We start from the raw sequence: 26864 nt of genomic DNA, 5'->3' as shown, positions 1-26864 counted from the left end.
GATAATAATAGGTTGTCATGAAGGCAGAAAATGGCAGGCTAGAGCAAATTGATCTCTACCTGTTGTAGAAGCTCAGGGAAAGATGCTTGATTATTGGAGGAGGGAGTGAAATATGGCATTGCATAGGGCATCCAAGCTGGGGTCTCTAAATAGGTCAGAGGGTTCTAGCAGTTCCCCCACCCGCTCTGCTTCTTTTAAAAGCTCTCATTACTGAATGGTCTTAAAAAGAGTTTTGTCTCCCCTAACACTGCCAACAAGACAAGATTACCAACCACTTGGTCCTGGCAGGCTGCCAGCCTGCCAGCATTTAAATGATGCCCACTGCCGTGGCAACGCCACTGGGCCTTATGTGTGTGAAAGTTGATGCAGCTGCTGAAGAAGGACATGTGCAACCTGGCAAGGCATAGCCCAGGTTCAAATGATGTGTTGCCAGCCTGGGTCTCTGGAACACCACAGTGGCAGACAGACCACCTGTCCAACAGCTAAAGATGGGTGGGTGGCATTTTCCAAACAAGGATATTGGGAAGAATATGAGTTTAAAGAAATGGATAGTGATACCTGGTATAGCGTCATACTCTATGAGTAAATCTCATAAATTAGGATCTAGAATTTGTGAGAGTTCAGGCCCAGGGCCTAGGATGAATTTACCTTGTACCCCTCTGAAGAAGTGGTGTGCTAAGAAAATGAATAAGTTCAACAAGCTATAAGGATAATTCTTAGAAGGATAATTCCTCTAAATTCTATTTAGAGGAATATACAGGTTTTTAAGTTTCTTAGATGTGCTACATTGATTAGGATGCAGGCTAAGCTGCTAAGATTCCTAAGCTAAGAGATTCCAAAGTGTAGTGACTAAGCAGGATAGCGTTTACTTCTTCTTTATCAGTCCTGTTAGCTTGTTCAGGGCTGGTTTTGTGCCTTATGGGGTCAACATGTGGCCTCTGCTTCTGTCCTGTTTGCCGGAAACAAGCCCCATGGCCACCTCCGCCAGCCTGGGTGACCTGGTGCCCAGCTAAAACTCAGGGTTCTTTTTCTAATGGTTGACAGGAGAGTTGGTATCACGGACCCCCAACAGTTTCTCCCCTAAACACCTTTTATGTTCCAACAATCACTGCCGGAATATGAGTTTAAAGAATGTGAATTTGTGACTTGACTGAAGTTTTGAATTGATTCTTCTCTTGGGCTCTGGACTTTAAGGAGAGAGAAGCAGGATGGGATTGTGGAAGAGCATGACGGTTCTAGTTAGACTAAGCTGACGGGATCCTGGCTGTCACTTGCTGTTCGTGTGGTCTTAAGCTGGGTCATTGAACCTCTCTGAGACTCCGACCCCTCATTTGTAAAATGTTGATAACAGGATCTATATCACAGAGTTTTTTAGTAGTTACGTGGCACAAGTATTATGAGAACATCCAGGATGTCCCTGTCACCTGGTAAGCTCTCAGTAAAAGTTAGCTTGTTCTTCCTCTCCAGGAAGAGTCAGAGAAGCCATCTACTTCCCTAACGCTTCTAGAAAGACAGGTTGATTTGCTCAGAAACCTGATTTAATTTGCATGATTGCACCAGAATTACACCACTTTACGGTAAGGGTATTTTTACTTCTCTAAATGCAAATATTAAAATTCTATTGATGAACAAATGTTCACCCAGAGGCAACTCATACTGTGTTGACACCTCTTCTGGGCCCTGTCATACCAATGCTAGAATAAAGCAGGTAAACAAAAAAGCCGATTTCCTTGGGAAATGACATGTGCATGCCGCCTCACGGGGGTCTGCAATGGCAGCATGCCACCTGAAGGAGGCTCTGAGGTGGTCCTGAGCGGGAGTGCTCACCAAGGTGCAGACTGCTCCTCCTGGCCTGTAGCCTGTAGGACCCTGTCATGCAAGATGCTGGAGTTGGGCAAGCCCCTGGCAGGTGCTGCTTTGAGGTGGGTACACTCCTACTGGGGCATTGTGTGCTGCGCAGCGTGAGAGGTGGTTACTGGCACCCCTGGGACATGGCCAATGAAGTCTGTAGGGAGGCAGCTCCACTCTTGAATCCGGTGGCAGTGCGAAGTGACAAAGACGCATTGTGAGAATTGGAGTGGTGGAGTGGGAATTGATAAGGCTCTCCTGGGAAAGGTGCGCTGTTTGTCCAGAGGGGCTTCCTCTTCCTGCCTCGGGAGCACCCAGCAAGGATTCATGCCCCCTTGGGCAGACCGTGGGGAAGGCCACATTCTTTCCTGTCACTACTGTCAGACATATGTGCCAGCACCCCCTCCCTGCCCGGCTCTCATGCGCGTGCACACAGGCGGCTTTCCAATGCTTTGCTGGCTTTCAAGGGGTTGTTAGAGGGAGTGGAGGCCACTGCCTCACAGCCTGAGTTTCCTGCAGCCTCAGTGTGTCGCTTCACCATCTGCCCCCCTGCACCTTGGCAGCCCCCCGCTGCTCCAGCTTTGGGAAGCGACAGGGCCTGTTAGCTCCCTCAGGTGTGATTACTTTTTTGCGTGAAGCCTGAGGTTGCCATTTGGGGGGATTGCATTTGGAAATGCTTGCCTCCTTTTTCCATATATCTTTTTTGCCTTCTATGAACTGAACAATCCCTCATTCAATACCCATAGGTTTCATGATGCTACAGGGGTCCCTGGGGCAGGTGGGGAAACTGAGTCAGTGGCCTTTCCAAGTGGCTTCCAGGCCTGTGGCGTCTTGGGGGCTCCAGCTCACTGCCCTGTGTCCTCTCCAAAGCTGTCCCTGAACCTCACCAATAGCCTGTTGATAAGACAGCTGAGTTACTGCTGATCACCTGGCAAAGCCGAAGTGTTGGCAGTTTCTGGGAGTGGAGAGGAAGGAAGGTCTGAGGATTGAGGACTGCAAGTTTGATTTAAGGCGGGCTTTCAAAGCAGGAGCTTGGCTGGGATTGGGTAAGCATCAGGGCATCCCGTGCAGGATTGGTGGAAACAGCCAGGCAAGGCCTTTGAGGGACTCAGAGGATCCGAGAGCGCAAACTGTTGATGCTTCCCACTGAAGAGTTGATGGGCCTTCTGGGAAGTTCCTGTCATGAACAATCATCCTGTTTGTCTGGGCAGGAAGAGTAAAGAAATGCTAATGCGACAGAGGAACAGCCAAGTCCTGTTCAAGTTGTGAGGAGGGGTTGTGGGGGCCAGCCCTTTATTTGCAAGTTTACATGCTAAGGAGGGTTTCTGTTTTCTTCGCAGCTATTCGTCTTAATAAAAGATATGTTTTTATTCGTAAATGTAGATGGGAAAAATTCCAATTTAAAAAGCAACGTAAACAGGCTCTGAAACACTTACTGAGTGAAATGAAGACCCGTGACAATGCTGTAAGGTTCAGCCCTAGACCTACTTTTGAATGAAATCGTTTTGCTTGAAATTTATTTTCTTTGAGTTTTATGATCTTTTTTCCAGTTCTGTGTGGTGACTTTCCCTGTCTAGGCATTACTGCCATATGAGGACAAAGGATTAACAGATGTACTAATAATTTTCATATGCTTGAAAGCTAGAAAACAATATGTTTGTCACCGAAAATAAACAAGTTAGATGTAATATCTGAATTATATATTTCTCAAACACTTGAAGTATTACCTTAACTCAAATTATAAAACCTGAATGTTTATATAATGCTCATCCGAAAAGTATTTGAAAGTTACTGTTATTTCTTGATTTCTAGAAGGGCTGGTTCACAAGAGAGCTGACTGGTGAGGACGGCAGCTCCCGGTCCCATCCCCATCCAAACTCCTGCGTGGTTGCTGAGTTGGACCCTGGATGGGTTTGGGAAAACGCCCGGGTTTCCACTGCCCATGTGTTCCCTACTCCTGGCTCCGGGAAGCCCCGCTCCCAGCCCACAGCACACCTGGTTCTGTTGTCACCCTGACACACTCTGAGCCGCATAACCCACTCTGGGAAGCAGCAAAGGAGACCTCGGTGGCAGCTACCGCAGCACCAGGTTTTGCCGTCTTCCAGCCCAGATCGGTTTATTTGTCCTTTGGGGCCCCTCTCTTTTAGGCCTGGGTCTCAGTTTGCAGAGAGATCTCAACAGCGCACAGATTCCACCACGGTGGGTTCCTGTGGTGTGGTGTGGCCCGTGCCTGTGGGGCAGCAGACCCACTTCACTCTTGGTGCCTGGGGCTCCCTCAGACCCAGGTCACCTCTCTGACTGCACTGGGGGCGTGGGGCCTCGTGGTGCATGTAGGCCCGTTAGTCTTTTCCCATTTTAGTTCTCATTTTTATTTAGTGGTTGAGTTGCCTCTGATAATTCCTTTTCTCATTCACACCTTTAGTTTTTCTGTTTTTTATTTTCTATGTCATATTGTGAGGAAATTTGGAATGAACAGAAAAGACTGGAAAACTATGCATTATGTAGGGAACATCCTTTCAAGGTATTTGATTCTAGCCTTTTCTTGCGTTTGCTCTGTTTTCCACCTCCATAAGTTGTGGGTAACTGATAGCAGTGCAAAATGATTACTGTCGATAGGCATGAAAAAAATATTTCACTATGTAAAATGACTCTCTCTCCATTAGGAAAAAAAGCCAGTTTCTTGTTTTTCTTTTCTTTTTCTCCCCAAATCCTCCAGGTACATAGTTGTATATTCTAGTTGTGGGTCCTTCTAGTTGTGGCATGTGGGACGCTGCCTCAACATGGCCTGATGAGCAGTGCCATGTCCCTGCCCAGGATCCGAACTGGCAAAACCCTGGGCCGCTGAAGTGGAGCGCGTGAACTTATCCTCTCGGCCATGGGGCTGGCCTCCAGTTTCTTGTTTCTTTCTAAATTCATTACAACTTTTAATTGGATCATTCCTTTAATCCATATGAATTGTGCTCCTCTGACTTTTCCTTTGAACTGGTTGTAACATCTTACTGATTCCTTCATTAATAATGAGGTCAACATGGGGCCAGCCCAGTGGCGCAGTGGTTAAGTTCGCATGTTCCGCTTCAGTGGCCCGGGGTTCACCGGTTCTGATCCCGGGTGCAGACATGGCACCGCTGGGCACGCCATGCTGTGGTAGGCGTCCCACATATAAAGTAGAGGAAGATGGGCATGGATGTTGGCTCAGGGCCAGCCTTCCTCAGCGAAAAGAGGAGGATTGGCAGCAGTTAGCTCAGGGCTAATCTTCCTAAAAAAAAAAAAGTAATAATAATGAGGTCAATAAAGTCCTTAACACACGTTCATTTTATATGTGTATGAGAGTCATGATTTTACCTTTGATAATTATTCTTTAATACAACATTTTATGTTGCCTATTAAAAATAACAAAGGTACTGTGCTTCCTGCTTAGCCAGTGACAGTAACGTAGTAAGAGGATCTTGGATGCCAAAAGAAGAAGAACTAATTAATCCTAAGGAGTCCAAGACATTGGCAGTTTTCCTGTTAATACTGTAAAAATGAGTTTTGACTCAAACAACCAATGAGTCAAAGAATAATTTACAATGAAAATTAGAAAATAATTTGAGATGAATGAAAATGAAAACACAATACATCAAAACTTATGAGATGCTGCAAAATGCAGTGCTCAGAGGGAAATTATAGCTGTAAATGCCTATTTTAAAAAAGAAGATTTTGGGGCTGGCCTGGTGGTGTAGTGGTTAAGTTCGTGTGCGCCACTTCAGAGGCCCGGAGTTCTCAGGTTCAGATCCCAGGTGCAGACCTATACACTGCTCATCAGGCCATACTGTGGTGGCATCGCACATATAAAGTAGAGGAAGATTGGCACAGAAGTTAGCTCAAGGCCAATCTTATCTAAAAAAAAAGATTTCAAATCAATAATCTAACTTTAATGAAATAGAGAATAGAAAAATAACAACAAAAAGGACAAACAACAGGGAAATCATGAAACCAAAGTTGGTTCTTTGAAGATCAACAAAATTGAGAAACTTTGGGGCCAGCCCTGATGGCCTAGTGACTAAAGTTTGGCATACTCCACTTCGGTGGCCTGGGTTCCTGGGCTCAAAGCCACACCACCCGTCTGTCAGTAGCCGTGCTGTGCTGGTGGCTCCTGCAGAAGAACTGGAAGGAGTTACAGCTAGAATATACAGCTATGTACTGGGGCTGTGGGGAGGAAAAAAAAGAGAGTGAGAAGAAGATTGGCAACGGATGTTAGCTCTGGGCGAATCTTTCCCAGAAAAAAAAAAAGAGCTAAAAAAACAAAAAAAAAATTGAGAAACTTTGACAAGATTAACAACAAAATTGACTAAAAAACTAGATTGCTAAGAGAAAAGAGAGAAGAAGCTAAGAGATAACAAATGAAAAATGAAAGTTAGGACATTACTACCAACCTTACAGAAATGAAAAGGATTATAACCATGAGCAATTGTATGCCAAGAAATGAGACAACCTAGATTAAATGGACATATTCCTGGAAACTCACAAACTCCCAAAACTGTCCCAAGAAGAAATAGAAAATCTGAGGAGACCTATAACAAGTGGAGAGATAGAATCAGTTATTAAAAACCTCCCAACAAAGGAAAGTTCAGGACCAGATGGCTTTACTGGAAAATTCTACGAAACATTTACAGAAGAGTAACGTCAGTCTCACTCAAACTCTTCCAAAAATAGAAGAGGAGGGAACATTTCCTAACTTGTGTTATGAGGCTAGCATTATCCTGATACCAAAATCAAACAAAGACAATATAAGAAAACTACTTAGAAATGAAAAATCAAGGAAATCTAGAAATCAAAACTACATATTGAGGCCAAAATCCTCCAAAAATACTAGCAAACCGAATTCAGCAGCATGTTAAAACGACCATAACCAAGTGGGATTTATCCCAGGAGTGCAAGAATGGTTCAACATAAGATCAATCAATGTAATGTATCATATTAGTAGAATGCGGGGAAAAAAAACCACATGATCATCTTGATCAATGAAGAAAAAGTATTTGACAAATTCTAACATCTTTCGTGATAAAAACACTCAAAAAAACTAGAAATAGAAGGGAATTGCCTCCACATGATAAAAGGCATTTATGAAAAACCCACAGCTAACACTCAATGGTGAAAGACTGAAAGCTTTCCTCCTAAGATTGGGAACAAGTCACGGATGTCCACTCTCGTCACTGCTATTCAACATTGTACTGGAAGTTCTGGTCAGAGCAATTAGGCAAGAAAAAGGCATTCAAATTGGAAAGGAAGATGTGGATGTATCTCTGTTTGCAGACGACATGGTCTGCAAATCTCAGAGAATACACAGACGCATACACACACACACTACGAGCTAAAAAATGAATTCAGCAAAATTGCAGGGTTCAAGAAAAACACAAAAATCACTTGTGTTTCTGTATACTGGCAATGAGCAATTTGAAAAGGAAATTGACAAAACAATTCCATTTATGGTAACATCCAAAAGAATAAAATATGTAGGAATAAATTTAACCAAGGAGGTGAAAGACATGTGCACTGAACACTAAAAACATTGCTGAAATTAAAGTAGACCATAATAAATGGAAATATACACCATGTTTATGGACTGGAAGACTTATTAAGATGTGATCCCAAAAGTGATTACCCAAAGTGATCAACAGATTCAATGCAATTCTTAGCAAAATTCCAGTGGCCTTTTTGCAGAAATGGAAAAGCCAATCTTCAAATGCATATGGAATTGCAAGGGGGTCCTCAATAGCCAAAACAGTTGTGATAAAGAAGAACAAAGTTGGAGGACCCACACTTTCTGATTTCAAAACTTACCACGAAGCTACAGTAATCAAAACAGTGTGGCACTGGCATAAGAATAGACATAGACCAATGGAATAGAATTGAGGTTCCAGAAATTAGCTCATACATCTATAGTCGATTGCTTTTTGACAAGAGTGCCAATATCATTCAATAAGGGAAAAATAGTCTCTTCAACAAATGGTGCTGGGATAACTAGATACTGTCCACATTTAAATTGGACCCTTACTTCATCCCATATACAAAAATTAACTCAAAATCGATCAATGACGTAAATATAAGAGCTAAATCTATTAAAATCCTAATGGAAAACATAGGGTTAAATATTTATAACCTTGGAATTGGCAATGGATTCTTAGATATGACAATAAAAAAGCATGAACAACAAAACAGAAATGCATAACTTGGACTTCATCAAAATTTAAACCTTATGTGCATCAAATAATATAGGAAAGTCAAAAGGCAGTTTACAGAATGGGAGGAAGTATTTGCAAATCAAATGTCTGGTAAGAGTCTAGTATCCAGATATGTAAACTTACAACTCAAGAACAGAAAGACAGATAACCCCAAAAAAGAGGCCAAAGAATTTGAATAGACGTTTCTCCAGACAAGATATGCACATGGCCAGAAAGTACATGAGAAGATGCTCACCATCATGTCATTAGGATAGGCAAATTAAAATCACAGTGAAATACTACTTCCCACCCACTAGCATGCCTGTAATAAAAGGAAAACAAAGGAAAATAGTAAGTGTTGGAGAGGATGTGGAGAAATTTTGGAACCCTCATATATGGCTGGTGGAAATATAAAATGGTGCAGCTGCTGTGGAAAACAGAAGTTTGACTGTTCCTGAAAAAGTTAAACATAGAGTTACCATATGACCCAGCAATTTCACTTGTAGGTATATACCACAAGCAATTAAAAACAGATACTCTAACAAATACTTGTACATGAATGTCCATAGCAGCACTATTCACAGTAACCAAAAGGTGGAAACAACCCAAAGGTCCATCGATGGATGACTAGATAAACAAATTTTGTATATACATACAGTGAAATATTATTCAGCCTTAAAAAGGAATGAAGTACTGATACTTGCTACGATGTGGATGAACCTTGAAAACATGCTAAATGAAAGAAGCCAGTCACAAAAGGTTACATATTGTATGAATCCATTTATATGAAATATCCAGAATAGGTAAATCCATAGAGACAAAGCAGATTTGTGATTGCTAGGGGCTGTGGGGAGGGGAGAACGGGGAATAATTGCTTAATGAATATGGAGTTACTTTGGAATAAAGAAAATGTTTTCCAATTGGATAGAGACAGTGGTTGCACAGCATTATGAATGTACTAACTGCCACTGATTTGTTCACTTTAAAATGGTTCATTTTGTCTTATGCAAATTGTACGTCAACAACAACAAAAATAGCTGTAGGCAACTTGCACGTTTGGTATGGTTTAAATGTGAGTAATTAGTTCCCAGGAGAAAGAGGGTTTAGATCAGCAGTATTAATATTTTCCCACCAAAAACACATGACACATATAACACCTACAGCCGATGGCATGGACACAGGAAGCATGCTGCCTGGAGTTCCCAAGATTATGTGCAATTTCCAGCGAGTTTCCTGTAATTCTGCCTCATCAGCTTGTTAACTCTGACTAACACACATTACTTTTGGTGTACCTCACAGAAGCAAGGATCTGTGATTTAGGTGATGGTCATTTTAAATTTTGCTCATATGAAGGTGAGGGGACAGGAGTGTGGGGAGAAAATGTTAGTGTAAAAAGTTTCATTTATATAGAGAAGCTTTAAAGAAGAATAGAGAATTTGTATCCCAGTGTCTCCACCTAGATCACATCTGTTCATATTTAAAAATAAATACAAAGAATCCTTTGTATAGGCTTACAAAATTTAAATGATACAGAAAGGTGCAGAATGAAGAGCAAAGGCTTCTCACCTTGGACAATAACTGCTAATATGTTCCTGTGATTTTTTTTGTGTCTGTGTGAGGAAGATTGGTTGTGAGCTAACACCTATTGCAAATCTTCCTCTTTTTGCTTGAGGAAGACTGTTGCTGAGCTAACATCTGTGCCAGTCCTCATCTACTTTATGTAGGACACTGCCACAGCGTGGCTTGACAAGCAGTGCTAGGTCCATGCCTGGGATCCGAACCCAAGAACCCCAGGCTGCCAAAGCTTGGAGTGCACAAAATTAACCACTATGCCACCGGGCTGGCCCCTGTGATTTTTTTTTTGGAGAAATGTTTTGTGCTCATGTGTTTGTGCTCACACATGTAGATATTTTTTTCAAATAAAGGAGTCATTACAGATCTGCATGCGGCTTTTTTCTTTTTTCTATTGAGATATAATTGACAAATAACATTGTATTAGTTTTAGGTGTACAATGTAATGATTTGATATTTGTGCGTATTGAGAAATGATCACCACAATAAATCTGGTTAGTATCCATTGCCATACATAGTTACAATTTTTTTCTTCTGATGAGATCTTTTAAGATCCACTCTCTTAGCAACTTTCAAATATACAATACAGGATTGTTAGCTATAGTCACCATGCTGTAGATGACATCCCCAGGACTTATTTATCTTATAGCTGGAAGTTTGTACCTTTCGACCCTCTTCACCCATTTCACTCCCGGACTCCTTCTCCCCTCCCCCACTGCATCTGGCAACCACCAACCTGTTCTGGCTTTTTTCCGTCAATACATCTATCTGGGAGCTATATGTATATATGATTCCATAGGTATCAGCACCTACAGATGTACTTTGTTCTTTTAAATGGCTGCATGATCATCATCATGGTAATTAGCATTCATTGAACATCTGCAGTGTGCCAGTGGTGTTCTAAGTGGTGCAGACATATCATCTCACTTAATCTTCACAACAGTCCTAAGAGATGGGATCGATTGTTGCCCCTGTTTTACAGATGGGGGAACCGAAGCACAAAGAGACAAAGCAAGAAATTTAAATTCCGTGCGTTGGATTCCAAACCCACGCTCTGACCACCACAAACTTCTCCCCTGCACAGTTAGTTTGTGGGAGGGCTGAGGCTTATCATTATTTAGTTTTTATACATCCTACTCCTTAACTGATGTTTTCTAGTCCCAATTTGTCAGAGTGTTCCCTGTGTGTGCCGCATCTCTCTCACTCCAGGCCGTGACCTCTTGGGGTCTCTGTTTTATTGGAGTTCTCTTTATATTGTCTTTCTCCAATTAAAAGAGATAATAATTATGTCTAAGACCTGTAAAATTATTCCCAAGAATGGCTACCACATCTTGATCCATCAGCCCAGGAAAGAGAGTATCTATAGTTTTTATAGCTTGGCGTGCATACAAAAAGAAATCTTTAGGGACTTTCATTCTCTCCTGTAGGGGAGGCGAGTCCTAGTTGTTCCACTGGGATGCCACATGGAGAAGCGCTGAGCCTTGATGGGCCTCCTCTGCGTTCCCTGCCTCACCGTGACTGGCACCCAGAATAAAAGATGGGGCGAGGAACTCCTGACCCTGGGGCCGGCGGACCCTTTGCTGTTGCTTTCTTCCTTTCCTTCACACTGGGTCATTGTGTCTCCACAAACTGAGCTTCAGATTGAAATGTAGCTGGTAGCCCGGCCAACAAACGTGCGTGACTTAAACAGGTCAGAGGGTAGGGGGTCGGGATGCTTTGTGAATTTGAGGCATGTATCAGATGAGGGCACATTTTGGAGATGCCTGTGAACAAGGGAACTTATGTTCTGGCTTTTGTGGAGAAGGAACTAAAGGGATAGCACAGTGATGCCAGCCAGGCTTGTTGCTTCCGTTTTGAGGGAACATAAACAGCTAGCTGGTTTGGATCTAGAGTCAAGAAGAAATCTCAGGCTCCCAAGTCTTTCATTTGGTCAGCAGGGTGGCAGGCTGCTGCTGCTGTCTGTGTTCTGGCTGACCCTGTGTCCTGGCCACTGCAGATACAGTTTGCCGTTTAGATCCATTTAACAGAAAAGGATCCCGTCTTACAGTAAAATTGCAGGCGTGGCGTGTGCTGGGACTCAGGGAACTCGATCTTAAATACACTAATCCTTCTTTGGGAGAGGGGCAGACACACAAAATAGGGGACTTGTTAGGCAGATTTACCAGCATGCCTTCTATGTGTCAGACACTTGGGAAAGTCTATTTTGTGCCAGTTTGGGTAAGACACCAGATTTACGGTAGGGAACCAAAGTATGAAATTAGCTACTAAGATTGTCTAGTCAGATCACAGTAGAGCAGAAGTTTGTGCTCTGAGTTCAGAGAAGCTCTGCAATGTCCTTCTTGACCTTTGAAGTTGTCCAAACCACTAAGTGAAGAAACACACTTCCTTTGGTTCATCTGACCCAATTATTATCTGTAAACTTTTAGCCTGGTTGCCTCAATCTCACTGCAATCTTCCTGTCTGCTTGAAAGAGGATTTGATGGGGGGAGGGGAGGTGCGTCTCATCGCTCCCCAGAATCAAAGTGTGAACAGAGAGTCCAAACTGAAACCAGAGTGATGATTTCACTCCTGAAGCAGGTAATCATCTTTCCTGGTACATTTATTTTTTTTTTCGTGTTTCTCTTTTCCCCTAAAGTCAATCAGTTGTATTATTGTAAAGCTAGAATATAAAAATGAACATTCTCTGACAAATTAAAGGCTGCACATAGCTTTCTGTAACTTAGGCTCTGAGCGCATGTGTAGCAACGCATGACCGTGGCCCACGATGCTAGTGAAATAGGCACGAGGGTAGCCCGTGGCCAAGTGACTGCTCCTGGTGCTTTGGCCAGAGGCGGATGGACTTTGCTGTTGGCAAGGCCTGGATGTCAGGCTGCAGAGATCTTTTCCAGCCCCTGCGTGTCGAGTTTTTCTAGTTAGGAGAAGTCATCATTTTGATGTATCACCCCGCAGCCACAGTGTTAGAGCAGCACATTATTAAGTTATGATTTGAACGTAATAAATGATACTCGTTGCAGAAACCAACTTGAACTAGTGCCTGTAAGAAAATAGTGTGTATGGTAGTGTGAGAGCAAACAAAGGGGCCGGATGGAAAGGGGTGGTGTAGCATGACCAGGGCTCTTCTATGAAGTCCTTATGGATGTTTGCTCCTGGGGGTCAAGCTTCAGACGGGGCAGCCTGCTGCTGTGCTGCTAGTGGATGTCAGAAGCTTCCCACAGGCCCCAAGGCCCAATTAAGAAAAAACGAAGGGGGCCAGCTGGTGGCGCAGCGGTTAAGTGCGCACGATCAGCTTGCGGCCCTGGGTTCACTGGTTTGGATCCCGGGTGCAGACATGGCACCGCTTGGCAAGCTGTGGAGTGGCAGGCGTCCCACGTATGAAGTAGAGGAAGATGGGCACGGATGTGAGCTCAGGGCCAGTCTTCCTCAGCAAGAAGAGGAGGATGGGCGGCAGATGTTAGCTCAGGGCTAATCTTCCTCAAAAAAAAAAAAAAAAAATAAAGTAAGGTAAATTTTAAAAAAAGGAAAAAGATACAGGTGTCCTCTGGAACCCAAAGGCAGGAATGCAGTGGGACAGACAGGAGTGGACTCTGGTCACTCACAGGCCTGAAAGTGCCGTCTTAGGGCTGCTGACTTGATTTTTCTCTGCACAGCTGCTTCCCTTTTCCCCTTGCCAGGAGTCGAAAGATGGCTGCCTCCGGCCTCTGCTTCACATGTTACAGTTCTAGCTTCAGGGAGCTTCGTGTCTCCAGCCTGTGTGGAAGTGCACTCTGGAAGTCCTTTCCCCCAGTGCTTGCATGTATTTATTGTATGTAAATCTATCTGTGGCACCCACCAGGTTTATTCTTTTAATTTTATTTTATTGAGGTCATAATAGCTTATAACATTGTGAAATTTCAGTTGTACGTTATTTTCAGTCACCATATAAATGTGCCCATTCACCCCTTTCGCCCACCCCCACCTCCTTCCCCTCTGGTAACCACTGAACTGTGCTCTTTGCCCATGTGTTAGTTTATCTTCCACATAGGAGTGAAGTCATGTCGTGTTTGTCTTTCTCTGTCTGGCTGTTTTGTTTACATAATACCCTCAAGGTCCGCAAGGCTTTTGATGAGCAGCAATGTGAAATGGGCAGGTGCAGCTGACACCAGCTTCAGCATTCAGTTGATTTCTTTTTTGTTTTTTTAAAGAGTGGCCTTGAACTAACATCTGTTGCCAATCTTATTTTTTTTCTTCTTCTCCCAGAAGCCCCCCAGTACATAGTTGTATATTGTAGTTGTGGTCCCTCTGGTTGTGGCATGTGGGATGCCGCCTCAGCATGGCGTGACGAGCAGTGCCATGTCCGCGCCCAGGATCCAAACCAGCGAACCCCGGGCCGCCGAAGCGGAGCACAGGAACTTAACCACTCGGCCCCGGGGCCGGCCCCCTGATTTCTGTACTTTGGTGGCACAGTATTGAGAAGATTCTGATTGACATACCATTCTTTTAAAATTTCTGTTTCTGTATCTGTTCTATATTTGTGTAATATCTTAGCACGCAGTACATGCATGTACTTTGTAAATAAATATACACATATTAGAGGATGCGCGCCAACCTTTTTTGCGGGCAGGGATGTGTAGACCGAACAGTTTAGAGACCCTGACTTTATGGAGTGTTTACACTGCATAGAGGGTGTTTAGCCGCCATATCTCTGGGAATAGTCAGTGATTCATAAAAGGGGTAGTTCCTGTCTTGAGGAGCATAAATGACACATTTTCTTTCCTGGTTCTAAAAAAACTTCTTAAACAGGTTTATATTCCCAGATCTCGAAGTTTCCACAAGCGGAATTTCACAGTGTTGGAACACAAAGTGCTGATACCCTCTCGTCATGGTGAGGAGGAAGGTGGCCAGTGATTGTTACCACGTTATCTATACTTATTTCCATCAAATTGTTTTTTAACATCAAAATTAACCAAAGTTGTTCATTTGCAAGAAACAAACTGCCTCTTACTTCTCTTTGAGATTTCTTAGCTCTGGATTTTTCCTCACTGGTGTTTGAAGGCCCCTCCGGATCTCTGAGGTGTTGTTGACTTCTTAGGACTCAGGATATGGAGTCCTAAACAGAAGGTCGTTTCGTGTTGAGGGAAGAAAGTACTAGGAGACAGAGACCTGGAATTGGCCCTGTCCATTTGTCCGAGCAGTGTGACTCTGGATTATACTAGCCTCAGGTTTTTCAGCTATAAGATGGGAATAATGATACTTCAGAGTCGCTGTGAAGACCAAATGCAATAATGAGCATGAGCATGCTTTCTAGGCCATCCAGCCTTTAGAATGCTGGTTCAGGTAAAGAAAGGCCATTGTTGAGCCAACCCTGATGGCCCGGTGGTTAAAGTTTGGCACATTCTGCCTCGGTGGCCTAGGCTCGGTTCCTGGGTGTGGAACCCCAGCACTGGTCTGTCAGTAGCCATGCTGTGGTGGCGGCTCACGTAGAAGAACTAGAAGGACTTACAACTAGAATATACAACTGTGTCCTGGGGCTTTGGGGAGGGGAAAAGAAAAGGAAGATTGGCAACATCCTAGCTCAGGGCAAATCTTTGCCAGCAAGGAAAAAAAAAAGGAAAAAAAGTAAGAAATATCATTATATAAAAAAAAGAAAGGCCATTGTTTACTTTCTAATGGTCTTTTGATGAAGGGCATGTTCTAGGACGTCAAGCATAAGGGGACTTGTGAGGTGCCAAGGAAAACGCCCTGGGCCTGAGCAGCCATACCCTGGCTGGCAAGGAGGTGTCCTTTGGTGTGGTGCACGCTCCTCCTCTCGGTGTCGTGAAGATGAATTGAAGACGAAACTCCACCTCTCTGGGCTGTTAAGACCTTGAGGTCTGGCTGCATATTTTGTTCCTGTGTGTGTCTCATGCACTTACCGGGTAAGAGATGTCCTATTGAATCTGCAGGGCCTGATGCAGCGCCTGGTATTGCTTAGGCATGCAGGGTGTGTTCAGTGAGTGGAAGATAAAGGCACCATCATACCCGTATGTATCTCTGGGACTTGTCACAGGGTTAGGAGCTCAGGCTGTGCTCGTCAAGAGGCAGTAGGGTATAGGATGGAAGACAAGAACTCGGGCTTCTGAGGCCCAGACCAGGTTCAATTGCTGAACCTCCCTGAGCCTGTTCTCCCAACTGTGAGGGGCACTAAGAGTACATCTCTCCTAGAATTGAGTTGAAGATTAAATGGGGTGATGCAAGTTAATACAGAATCTAGCTTAGCAAAACGCTAACTGTCCTCATCGTCATTATGAATAACATGATAGTAGCATTAGTAATAGCTCATTGGTAACTGATTTGGAACTTGGAAGCTCAGAAGCTCGGTTTTGCCTTGATGCCTTTAACTGCTTTCCCTTTAGTTTTCCCTTAGTCACCATTTTTGTTGTACTTTCAACCCAGCTGGCCACTTGTGCTCCCTTTTTAGGCCACGTTCACTTCAGCACCCTTGATCATAACTTCTGCCAGTGGGAACTTCTTGCTCTCTGGCAAGGTTTCAGATGAGTTTGCCTTGCTGGAGGGGTCACAGGTATTTGCTTAGACCAGGGCTGTCCTTTAACGTTATTGACACGGGGTTGGCTCTACAATTTACTATCTAGCGCAGCACTGAGGCGCAGATCAGCAGCTACTTGCTGTCCTCTTTGACCTTCAGCGGGTCTTCGGCTGGGGAGCAGTGGAGAACACTGTGGAGGAATCAGAGAGCCTGTTTCCACGGCTTTTGCACTTTTTATCGGCAGCACGCTGATTCAGGTTGTCCTGGGAAGTTTGTCCAGTTAGTCTGTCTGTCTTCATCCACGGCCCCAGCTGCCACACCCACTTTCTCTCCTTTGGATGATGGAAGAACCAGGTGCCTCATCTTTGACCCTGGTGGCTCAGGCAATGATCAGATTCCTTCAACTAAGTGTCATAGTTTAGCATTTATTTCCAAAGAGCATAGATTGAAAAAGAGGGTGGTCCTCATTTTCCTCAAGTTGGAAATTCATTGATGACTTATTTGTATTTTGTAAAGTCTCTTAAACACTTGCAGAAGTGCCGGATGACGGCAGGAACTCTAAACCATGAAAAAGTCGGGCTGGTCTGATGGTCAGAGAGGAGGGTGTTTTTCACACTCCACAGGCCCACCCCCCTCCTCTGACACACTTCCTCCCTTTCTGGCAGGTCCTTTTCCTGGTGCTAGTGTGATAGTCAAGTCTAGGCCTTGATACAGTTGACCTTCATAAGTGTGGGATGATTCCTAAAGTATCACGGGTCGAAAACTATTATTACTTAGCTGGAACAGTGATAACATAGGAAGGTAGATAAGTTATGAGCAGACTGTCATATTCCCGGCTTATAAATAATGTGCAACTGTATTGGCTGCTTGCTCTTCTCTATCCAGCCCGCAAGTGTGCTTCTGTCTCATTGGATTAAATCATGTTCGCTAGTATCTTAAGGGATCACAACAGTGAACTCTATCACACAGGATCGCGACTTGGCGGTCTGTGAAGCCTTTGGTGCTAATTCATATTAGTGAGTGGTCTGAGGATACTAAGCTTCCAAGTTTATTATAGTCAGGATGTCCTTTTGTCTGCCCTACAGAATTAAGCACAGAGTGTAAGCTGAGCTCTCGTCACAGAGTCTGAGCATTGACATGATGGACTCTGGTCTCTATCATCCATGAAAATGCTTGGCACACAGTTGGTGCTCAATAAAAATGCAGCAAATGAAAAACAGTCTCCTAAATGGCCTCAGTTTCCTGTTTGGTTTCCCTCCGGGCCTTTTTTTCTTTTTTCTTTTGATGAGGAAGTTTGGCCCTGAGCTAACATCTGTGCCTATCTTCCTCTATTTTGTATGTGGGATGCCGCCACAGCATGGCTTGTTGGCTGGTGTATAGGTCTGCGCCTGGGATCTGAACCCGTGAATCCTGGGCCCCTGAAGCAGAGTGCGCAAACTTAACCACTACGCGACCAGGCCAGCTCCTCTCCAGGCCTCTTAAAATTCCACCACGGGGTGGATTCTTTTGGTTCCCACTGCCCTCTGGACAAAGTCCTGACTCCCTAACAGAACGATCGACCACACCCTTGGCTTTGGGTGTTCTGGGGTCTGTTCTGATTGATTGACATCCTTCTGCTCGATTGGTTCACCATACTGACGTCGCTCCCACCAGGGCTTACCTCTCGCTCTAGCCCGTGGCATGTCCGTTTGCACTCTCCTCTTTTCTCTCCAGGCCACTTCTCCCTGGTGGGTGCATCAGCATCAGTTAGGGTTCAGGCAGGACGCAGAACTGCTGTGATGGGAAAGGGATTTATTGCAGTAATCACACTTGATACCAGCGTGGGCAGCTGGGGGAGGGAAGGCCTAGAAGGAGCTCGAAGATCAGAGGAAAGGCCTCGAACAGAGAAGCACCGGCCTGGTGGTGGGGCAGTGGGGGCTTTCACGGAAGCTCTGAGAAGCCGACATGGCCAGCAGCACGTGGCCCTGCAGGGGCTGGGGTAGATGTCTTCGGGTAGCTGCTCCCTCTCACCTACACCTGGAGGGATGCCTGGGGCCCCTGTGGGGAGAAGAGGCTCTGCTGGGAGCCTGCTGAGACCTCCAGAGTCCTTGTCTTCCTGCAGATTCCTCTTTCAGCCAGCTCTAAGCCAGAACCCTATTGGAGAAGGGGCTCCTGGGAAATGTTGTCCCTGCTTTAGCCAAATTGACAATAGGATAATCCAAGACACTGCACAGTGGGCCAGTGAAGTGGTATCTGTGTGGGGTTTGTGCGCCTGTATGCATATGTGTATGTGTGTGCATTCGTACACGTGCATGTATGTGAGTGCATGTGCGTATGTGTGGTGCATGTGTGCATGTGCACACATGTGCTTCAGATCCCCTGCAGGAACGTCAGAAGTGGAGAGAGAGGGCCCCTGGGTTAGAGAGCCTCTTGAAGGCCAGTTGGCTTCCACTCAAAGTGGGATCAGCAGGAGCAGGCAGAGGAAGGGGCAGAGGGGCATCTGCCAGCTCCTGGCCCCTCCGTCCACGTGTTCTTGGGGAGCTGCTGGCATCTTTGCCTCCCCGAGAAAAAAGCCTCAAACCGCCACTAAACTGAACTCTTGGAGAGACTTTCTTTCTCCCCTGGCCTCTGCTCGTGTTGCTGGAATTCGCCTACCCCTCCCATCTTCATGCCTTCTCCAGTCCTGCTCCCTGCCTTGCGTGGCTAATGTGTCTTTCGGTTTCGGATTTAATGCTCCTGCCTCCACAAAGCCTTCTTTGATCCCTCAAATGTGGGTTGGATATCCCCTTATCTCTCCATCATGGCACTGGCCACTGTATGCCATACTCTCCAGTATGCTTGTCGGTTCTTCACTGGACCAGGAGCTCTGTGGGGGTAGGGACATAGGACCTTGCTGGAACTTACCAGCAAGAGCCATTTTTTTCCCTTCCCGGTATCATACAAGTGCTAAGTGGTCAGGCCTTTCTGATTCCAAGTTCTAAGCTGTGCATGTGTGCGTGCACCTGTGTGTGTGTTGATGGCTCATCCATCCCCCTGACTCTCTCCTTGTGAGAATGGCCAGATGGCCACCTCTGCTGGGACCTCTGCTCTGAAAGGGCAGTATGGATGGCGGGACCTCAAGACAGCATAACTTATAATATCTTCAGAATTTGCCAAATTGCCCTGGTGGATGGATCAGGGAGCAGGGCAGTAGAAGATTAAGCAGAATTTATACTCTTGGAATCAGGCAGTGTGAGCCTGAGATGGATGAGCAGGAGGAGCTTTGTCCTTTCCAGGGCTTGGACCCAGTGTCCTTGGACATAGATGTTCAGAGGTCGGCGAGGCAGCCTGAGCCGTCGATGCTCAGTAGTTGAGAATGGAAAAGATTCAGAGGGCGTCTGTGTGTTCAACGGATCTTACCAATATTGAGGTCATAGGTGACATGGAGAATCTGGTGAGGGACCTTCTCGCCAGAAAAACTTAGCTACCCACAAAAGTTTATGTATCATTTTGGGGGCTAATAGGTGCCTGAAGTCCGTGATCTATATCTGACCCTCATCCTACAGATGTGGCAACAGGACTAAAGAGGCCACATGCTTGCCTGAGTGAAAGGCTAGCCGAGACAGAGGGGAGATGAGGGGAGCCATGCCGCTCACTTGGATGGAAAGTTGACCTTTGCCTGTTTGTGATGGTGGTAGAGACACGGTAATGCCCTCGGATTCCAGTAAGGGGCAAAGCGTCCGACGGTCTTCGGGTGCTGTGGCCCCGATGTGTTGATGCGTCAGTTATTAGGATTGTGTCTGCTTCAGAAGCCCCTAGCTGGAGTGGGGAAAGCATGGGGAGAAGGTGGGAGCATCAGCCTAAGGGGGTCCCCGATAAGCACGTTGGCAGGGGTTGTTAGGTGGGTAAACTGCTGGCTGGGTGTTTGCCTTCCCTTTCGTCTAAGACTTGGCTGCTGCACATTTTCTCCACGGAGGTTTAGGACCGATTTAATGAGCTGTTCTTTAGAACAGTCTTCCGAGGTGAGTTAGTGAGTCTAAAGCCAAGAAGTGAGGAAGCGAGCTCCGGGGCCATGTCCTCCGTGCTTCCTTTCTCCCTCCGTCTGCCCAGGTCCAGGCACCACTCATCCAGGCCGTGGCCTGTCCGCTGGGTGGGAGAACATTCCTGTTTCCCCTGAAGTGTCCTGTCATGCCTGCTAAGGCACACGCTAAGGGGGTGTGGAGGGAGGAGATGAGATAGGAGGAACCCAAACTGCCCCACCCCCAGCGCCCGAGTCCCTGTTGACTCAGTGTGTGGAAATGATGCCAAATGAAGGAGAATAGTTCTAAGGAGATGAAAAGGCACTTAATAAAACAGGAAGCTGTGGGAATAGTCACTCAAAGCAACTCTGAAATGTCTATAATGAGATCTTAAAAGCAAATTCTAGAATCTCCAGTTCTCCGCTGTCTGATCTCGGATGCTGTGATATCTTCCCCAGAGCTTTACCCTTAAGATTGAGTTATCGCTCTGCATTGTAGCTCTTGGTCCACAGTAACTTCATTAGCTGACTTTACGTTTATCCTCAGCGCTTAAATCGCTTTAAATAAGTTTTGTCAGTTGAAGCAATGTCATAGCTGTCTTTGCTCACAGCCCTGGGAGTGGACCCCTGTAGAGTGTTCAGCACAGCTGCTCTCAGGGCAGAGCCTTGGCAATCCTATACAACTTGGCCCTCATCGTCCACGGAGGGTCACCTCTCCCACTGCTGACTCCCCTCAATCTTAATTTCCTACTCTGCTGAATGGGGTAACCCTACTGCGTTAGGGTTGCTGCATGCATTCAGTAAAATTGGTTCAGAGTGAGTGCTTAAATGTCGTCCACTCCATCTGTGATGGTTACCCACTGCTATGTAACAACTTGCCCCAGATCAAATAGCTTAAAACAACATGCCTTACTATCTCATGGTTTTGTGGGTCAGGAATCTGGGTGAGGTTTCATGGGTCTCTTACAAGGCTGCCATCAGGTGTCAGCTGGGGCCACAGTGACCATGATGGAACTGGGGCAGGGGCTGCTTCCCAGCGCCTCAGCGGGTGCTGCAGGATGCTGCTGCTGTGGGCCTGTTGTGGACGTGCACTGCGGCCTCAGTGTCTCTTGACTGGAGCCTCTCTCAGTTCCTTGCCTCGTGACCCACCCACCCCCCGCCGCCCCGCCCCATGCATGGCAGCTTGCCTCATGAGAGGGGCAAGCGGGTGTGTGAGAAAGAGGGCAGTCACAGTATTTTTACAAGCTAGCCTCAGGAATGACAGCCAGCACTTTTGCCCATTTTCTGTTTTTTGGGAGCAAGTTGTGAGATCCAGGCCACACACAGGGGAACGAATGCCAGGAGGAGGGGATCATTGAGAATCGTTTTAGAAGCTGCCTACTGTAATTATGATCATTGTTCATCCTTATTCGCTGGATCTGCAGCTCGGAACGGTGAATATCAAGTGTTTTGTAAAAAAGTTACAGAATATAACTATGAAACCTGATGTGTAGTGTTTGGTGTCCGTGTAGGCCAGGCATCTCATGGACTCAGCGGGTTTCCCTCTGGGAGGGAGCCTGCGTCTTTGCCGTTTGTCTTGTGACCCATCTTACCCCACCGAGAGCCCACATGTGTTGCTTGTGAGGAAAGAAGGGTGACAAAAGAACAGCTGGTTCCTTTGGCAGGAAGTGTGATTTAAGTAAAAAACCATGTTAATTTCTTTTAAAAACAGTTAAGGTCACACCTTCTAAGACACATTCGGTAAACTAAGTTTCTGCTTAGCTGCACAGAGTGTGTACTTCGGGACGAGCTTCTCTGAGCGAGCTGGGAAGCTGCGGGGCTGTGATGAGAACAGCGGAAGTGGGGGAGACCTGAAGCTTGCTCTTCTCCCCCATTGAAACAGCATCTTCCCTCTGCGTTTCCTTCTTTAACTTCTCTGTAAAGGAAGGCCGGAGAAGAGGTGGTGACCACAAGGACTTCCTTGGAGCCGGGCGAGGTCTCGTCTTTTCTCACTCCTCACGTGTCGGTGACTTTGGCTTCCCTGGAACAACCAGGATATTCCTTCGCCGTCAGCAGGTCCAGGGGCCAGACCTCTCTATTCCTGAAAGATTGCTGGACTTCGGAATCCACCAGATCTGCCAACTCTGGAAAAATGAGAGGCAAATCAATTAACAGTAGTAGAAAAGGGTAGTATTTTTTAATGTTATAAACATTTTCTTACTAGGAACAGTCTCTTTGGGGTAGAAGATGTCCCAGAAGCAAGATCATCAGTTCCTTTTAGAGCCTCGTCCAGGAGCCACAGAGGACTAGGCTGGTGTCTTAGCTTTGACACCCATGTCCCGGACAAGCTACTGTAATTCTCTTCTCTAAAATGATGATTCTAAGACTTAGTCAAACACGACCAGAGATATGAGGAGACAAGGCAATTTGACTGAAAACCTTTCCACAGACGACAGAAACAGACCCATGGAGGGTCTAGACAATGGAACCATCAAACATGGACTTCAAAACAGGTGTGCTTAATATGTTCAAGGAAATAAAAGTCATGATTTCAAAATTTGGCAACCAATCAAAAACTATACAATGAAAATTGTACAACAGAAAAACGTACAATAACTGATAGCAAATCAATAAATGGGATTACCATCAGGTTAGATATATCTGCGGAAAGAACTAGAAGATAGATCAGAAGAAAATCTCCAAAATGAAACTCAGACAAGAAGATGGAAAATAAAGAACAGAAAATAAAGCATATATCCGATAAGGTGAAAACGTTTAGTCCAGGCGTGATTGGAGTCCCAGAAAGACAGACGAGATCTGCTGGAGCAGAAGCAATACCAGAAGAGCTAACAGCTGATGCTGGTCACATAAAACGCCTGGTGGGGTGCCGGGAACTTTTCGAGTGCTCTGTAAATGCCAGCTTTTGTCATTGCCCATATCACTCTTGCCCACTCCTGCTCCTATGAAAGATTTGTGCTTGTACTGTTGGCAATATTACTGGGGTCCCAATCTCCAAGACCGTTTGTTCCCCAGAGATCTCTGTACTCTCCTGGGGCCTTCGTCTAAAGGCCTGGGAGTCTGGTTCACACTGGCTGAAATCCCCAGTGTGAAATTAGAGGAAGTTTCCTATGGAAACAATGTTATGCATAGATATTGGGTTCTTCCCTGGAGAATGCTATAGTTCAGCATAAGTTTGGGAAATAATCATTATTTATTTACGGCATTATTTCAACGGAAAAATACAAATCTGAATTTCAGATGGTTAGCCAACAAATGGACTTTTGGAACACCACCATCACTATCCAGTGGATGTATTGGGGATTTGGAGGATTGCCTGTGCAATGATCTTGGTCACGGTCACTCTAACCTCCTGTCTTTGATCGCTCTGTAAAGTCTAAGTCTGATGTGTAAGTGTTCCAACTGCAGGGATCAGGGCTTAATCTTCTTATTTCCTGTGCTTGCGTACTGTGGACCCCACAGGCACTGAGTGAGTGCATGGGAGGGTGGGTGCATGCATGCCTTCTGGAGAGGGGCAGTCTGGTGTGTGAACTGAGTGCTGGATGTGGGCAAGGTGAAGCCTGAATCTTGACTCTACTTTTACTAGTTATACGACTGTAGGCAGTTCACATAAATTTTAGACCATAATTTCCTTACTTGGGAAATGTGGACAATGCCATCTGTCCTCTTCTTTGCGAAGGGTTGTGGTGAGGACCAAGTGAGATAAAGTAAGTGAAGATGTGTGCCTCTGCTCCCTTTGGAACCATCTAATCTTCTCTTTCTTGTGGCTTTCATGCTCCTCATTTCTGCTTATTTCTTCATATTCTCTAGCAGGATTTTTTTAACACCTCTCCTGGTCATTTTGTGTATTTCTAACATGGCACTTTATTCTTTGTATGTGGACTTTAGATTATTTTCATTTGTGTTTAGAGGATTGTGGACATTCCAAAGCATTAATTTGCGTGGGACATTAATCTAAGTGCTTAAATTCACTTGTACTGCTTATATCCTTAAAATTAGGTCTGTAAGCAGTTTTTTCCCCAGGAGGTAGATAGAGAAAACAAAGCCTAGTGACTCTCAAACTCAGGTTAGAACCCACCATTTTCAATATGAGACAATTCATTTCCATTTTTGTCATATACGTAGTTAGTTCCTCTTTGTAAAGAGATTTGTCATAATACCACTCCACTGACGTCCTTCAAAAGAACCGTAACAGAAAGAACTGCAGAGTTGTTTCTGGGAATGCTCGGGAACTTTTTATTTATATTGCGTTTTCTGCAAATAATTTTGTGGTACGGTTTCCTAAATATGGTATGATGCCCAGAGCTGGATTTTTCTTGCATTGTTAGCTCAGCTTTTCCTAGAACCTTGCGTGAAGGCTGGGATATACTCTGCTTGGACAGAAGTCTTACCACCCCCAGAGGAAACCTTGTCTGATGTGTGGTAATCGAACAAGCACGTTATGGACTTGAGTTTCATGATGTTTTTTGCTTTTATGGCACTTATTTTTTTGCTAGTGGTTACTGTGATTTATAAACATTGAACCCTTTTCTTTTCAATGCTGAAGAATCTGGTACAACGTGCTTGGGATACATAGGAATTATTTTAGACCAGCAAGATATTATTTAGGGCTCGGGGGCAAACAGACCCATTAAGTCCATAATTCCAATAAGTCCTTGAACGCATCCAGGAACAAAGTACTTCGGTCCTCCTGTGGGAAGGGAGTTGTAGGTACAGAATAAGGTGACGCACTGGAGATGTCCAGGGAGCTCAGTGGAAGCTCTGCGGGTGATGTGCAGTGTTTTGACCTTGAGTCCTTAGTCCCGCCAGTGTAGGTTCCTCAGACGTAGTGGCCTTTGACTCTCGTAAAGAGTGTGTGATTGGGGTTTTCCGTAGGTTGCTTTGTTATAAACTCAGTGCACAAGAGTGGAATGAGGGTGTGTATCCTCTTCCTCTTAGCCAAAGCTTTAAAATACGCTTGGTGGGTTAATATAGAATTTGTGCCACATTTCCGTGGGGTTTCTTTGAAATCTCTAAATGCAGAGCTTTCCGGATTGGGATTCCTGAGCCTGAGAGAAGGGTAATCCTTTGTGTTGACTCCTGTTTTCTGTTCTGGGTGGACCCAGGTTTCGGGCCGTGGAAAGGGCAGGTGGTGCCAGCAGGGAGCCCTGGCCTGGATGGCTGGGACTGGCCCTTGGACACAGGGCGTGGTGATGAAGCCCTGGGCCCCAGTGCCCTACAGCTATAGGAAATGGAAACTATTTCCCTCATGACCTCATCTCTTCAGCAGCAGCACACACTTCCTCCAGACGTTTCTCCCCCATCTTCCCCAAAGTGGAGCTAATGACCAGTGATGCACGGCGCTGCCCCAAGTTACTAGTCACTGCTCTCTGCATCTGCTGTGGTTTGTCTCCACACAAGGCCATCGCCTGCAGGGGGCGGGGGGGATGTGTCCAGTGTCTTTTACGAGACTTTTGCTCCACTGGATTGGACTCTGCGGTGCTCTTGGCTTCTCTTATCTTTGGGTTCAGAGGAGCAAGACATTAGCCATCCCACTGTTCTGCCTTTTTCTCTCCTTATTTTGTTTCTGTCCACCTACAAGATCTGCTGGCCTCTGTAATATGCCTAAATTCCTACTTAACTGTTTGAGACACTTAAGACTTTTTAGAAGTTTGTACAGCTTAAAGTCTAAACACTTAAATAAATAGATGACCGAATGAAACAAATAAACAAATGCAGAAAGCCTTGCCATATGGGTCCTCTCTGACTCCCAGACCAGAGACAGATGCTGGGATGATCGCATCCGTAGTCAATATGGACAAATCGTATGCTGCTCTTTGACCTTTTGATAGGCATGAAATGAAAGCTAAAAAGATTACTGTCTCTGTCATAATTTATTTAATTTATAGTTATTTTTTAGGCCATTTCTAATTTTTATGAATAACACTTCAACGAACTTTTCTGTGCTTATTTTTTTCTTCTTTTAACTACATTCTTAAGATTGGAATTCTTGAGTCTGTGGGTCTTGTTATAGTTTGTAATTTCCTTTCCATAAGAGGCATGTTGATTTATAATGTTATCAACAGTGTGTATTTTTTATTAGTTTCTCAAAAATCCTCACCACCTGTAAAGATGCCTAAACTGCCTGCAGAGCAGCACTCAGTGAGTTTGGATGGAGTGGAGGAGTCGGTAGGAGTGTGTTGACTGTCGGGAAGAGTTGAGCGACAGGAGACAACAGCCCTTTGTTCTGGGAACCCACCTCGATTGAGTCAGTGATTCTCTGCAGAGCTGGGTTGAAAAGATTTTGAGGCCCTTTTCAGGTTCAGGAAAATAACGTGTCCTGAATTGATTAGCGATGTCTTCCCTCAGAGCAGGATTAGGCAGTGGGGGTATACTTGCCTAAGGTTTACCGTTCTTTAATTGGAGAGGTAGGAACCCCTCCTTGAAGCCCATTGTGATAGTCCAGGGGTGGATCAAGCCATGCCTGGCGTTTTACGTGGCAGCAGCTGAAAGTTTGTGGTTGATGATTTCATAATTACAGATTTATACGTGATTAATAAATGTGACAGTTCAAACAGCAGAGATTGTAATGTCAGAGTAAGTGGCTGTTCTTAGAGAACAGTATTATTAGCCCCAAATAATAATGTACATGAGGGCTGGCCCCGTGGCCGAGTGGTTAAGTTCGCGCGCTGCGCTGCGGGCGACCCAGTGTTTCGTTGGTTTGAATCCTGGGCGCGGACATGGCACTGCTCGTCAGACCACGCTGAGGCAGCGTCCCACATGCCAC

The 26864-nt window shown here is 45.2% G+C and overlaps 1 protein-coding gene across 1 annotated transcript in view; it reads left to right on the top strand.

The window, feature by feature from the left end:
* RAB31 (RAB31, member RAS oncogene family) overlaps positions 1 to 26864 on the top strand; it is a 120159-nt gene that overhangs the window by 23171 nt on the left and 70124 nt on the right. The window lies entirely within an intron of this gene.

The sequence above is a fragment of the Equus asinus genome, chromosome 7 (genome assembly GCF_041296235.1).
Source record: "Equus asinus isolate D_3611 breed Donkey chromosome 7, EquAss-T2T_v2, whole genome shotgun sequence".
Classification (NCBI taxonomy): domain Eukaryota; kingdom Metazoa; phylum Chordata; class Mammalia; order Perissodactyla; family Equidae; genus Equus; species Equus asinus.
The sequence above is the reverse complement of the archived record's forward strand: the minus strand, read 5'-3'. Positions and strand labels throughout refer to the sequence as shown.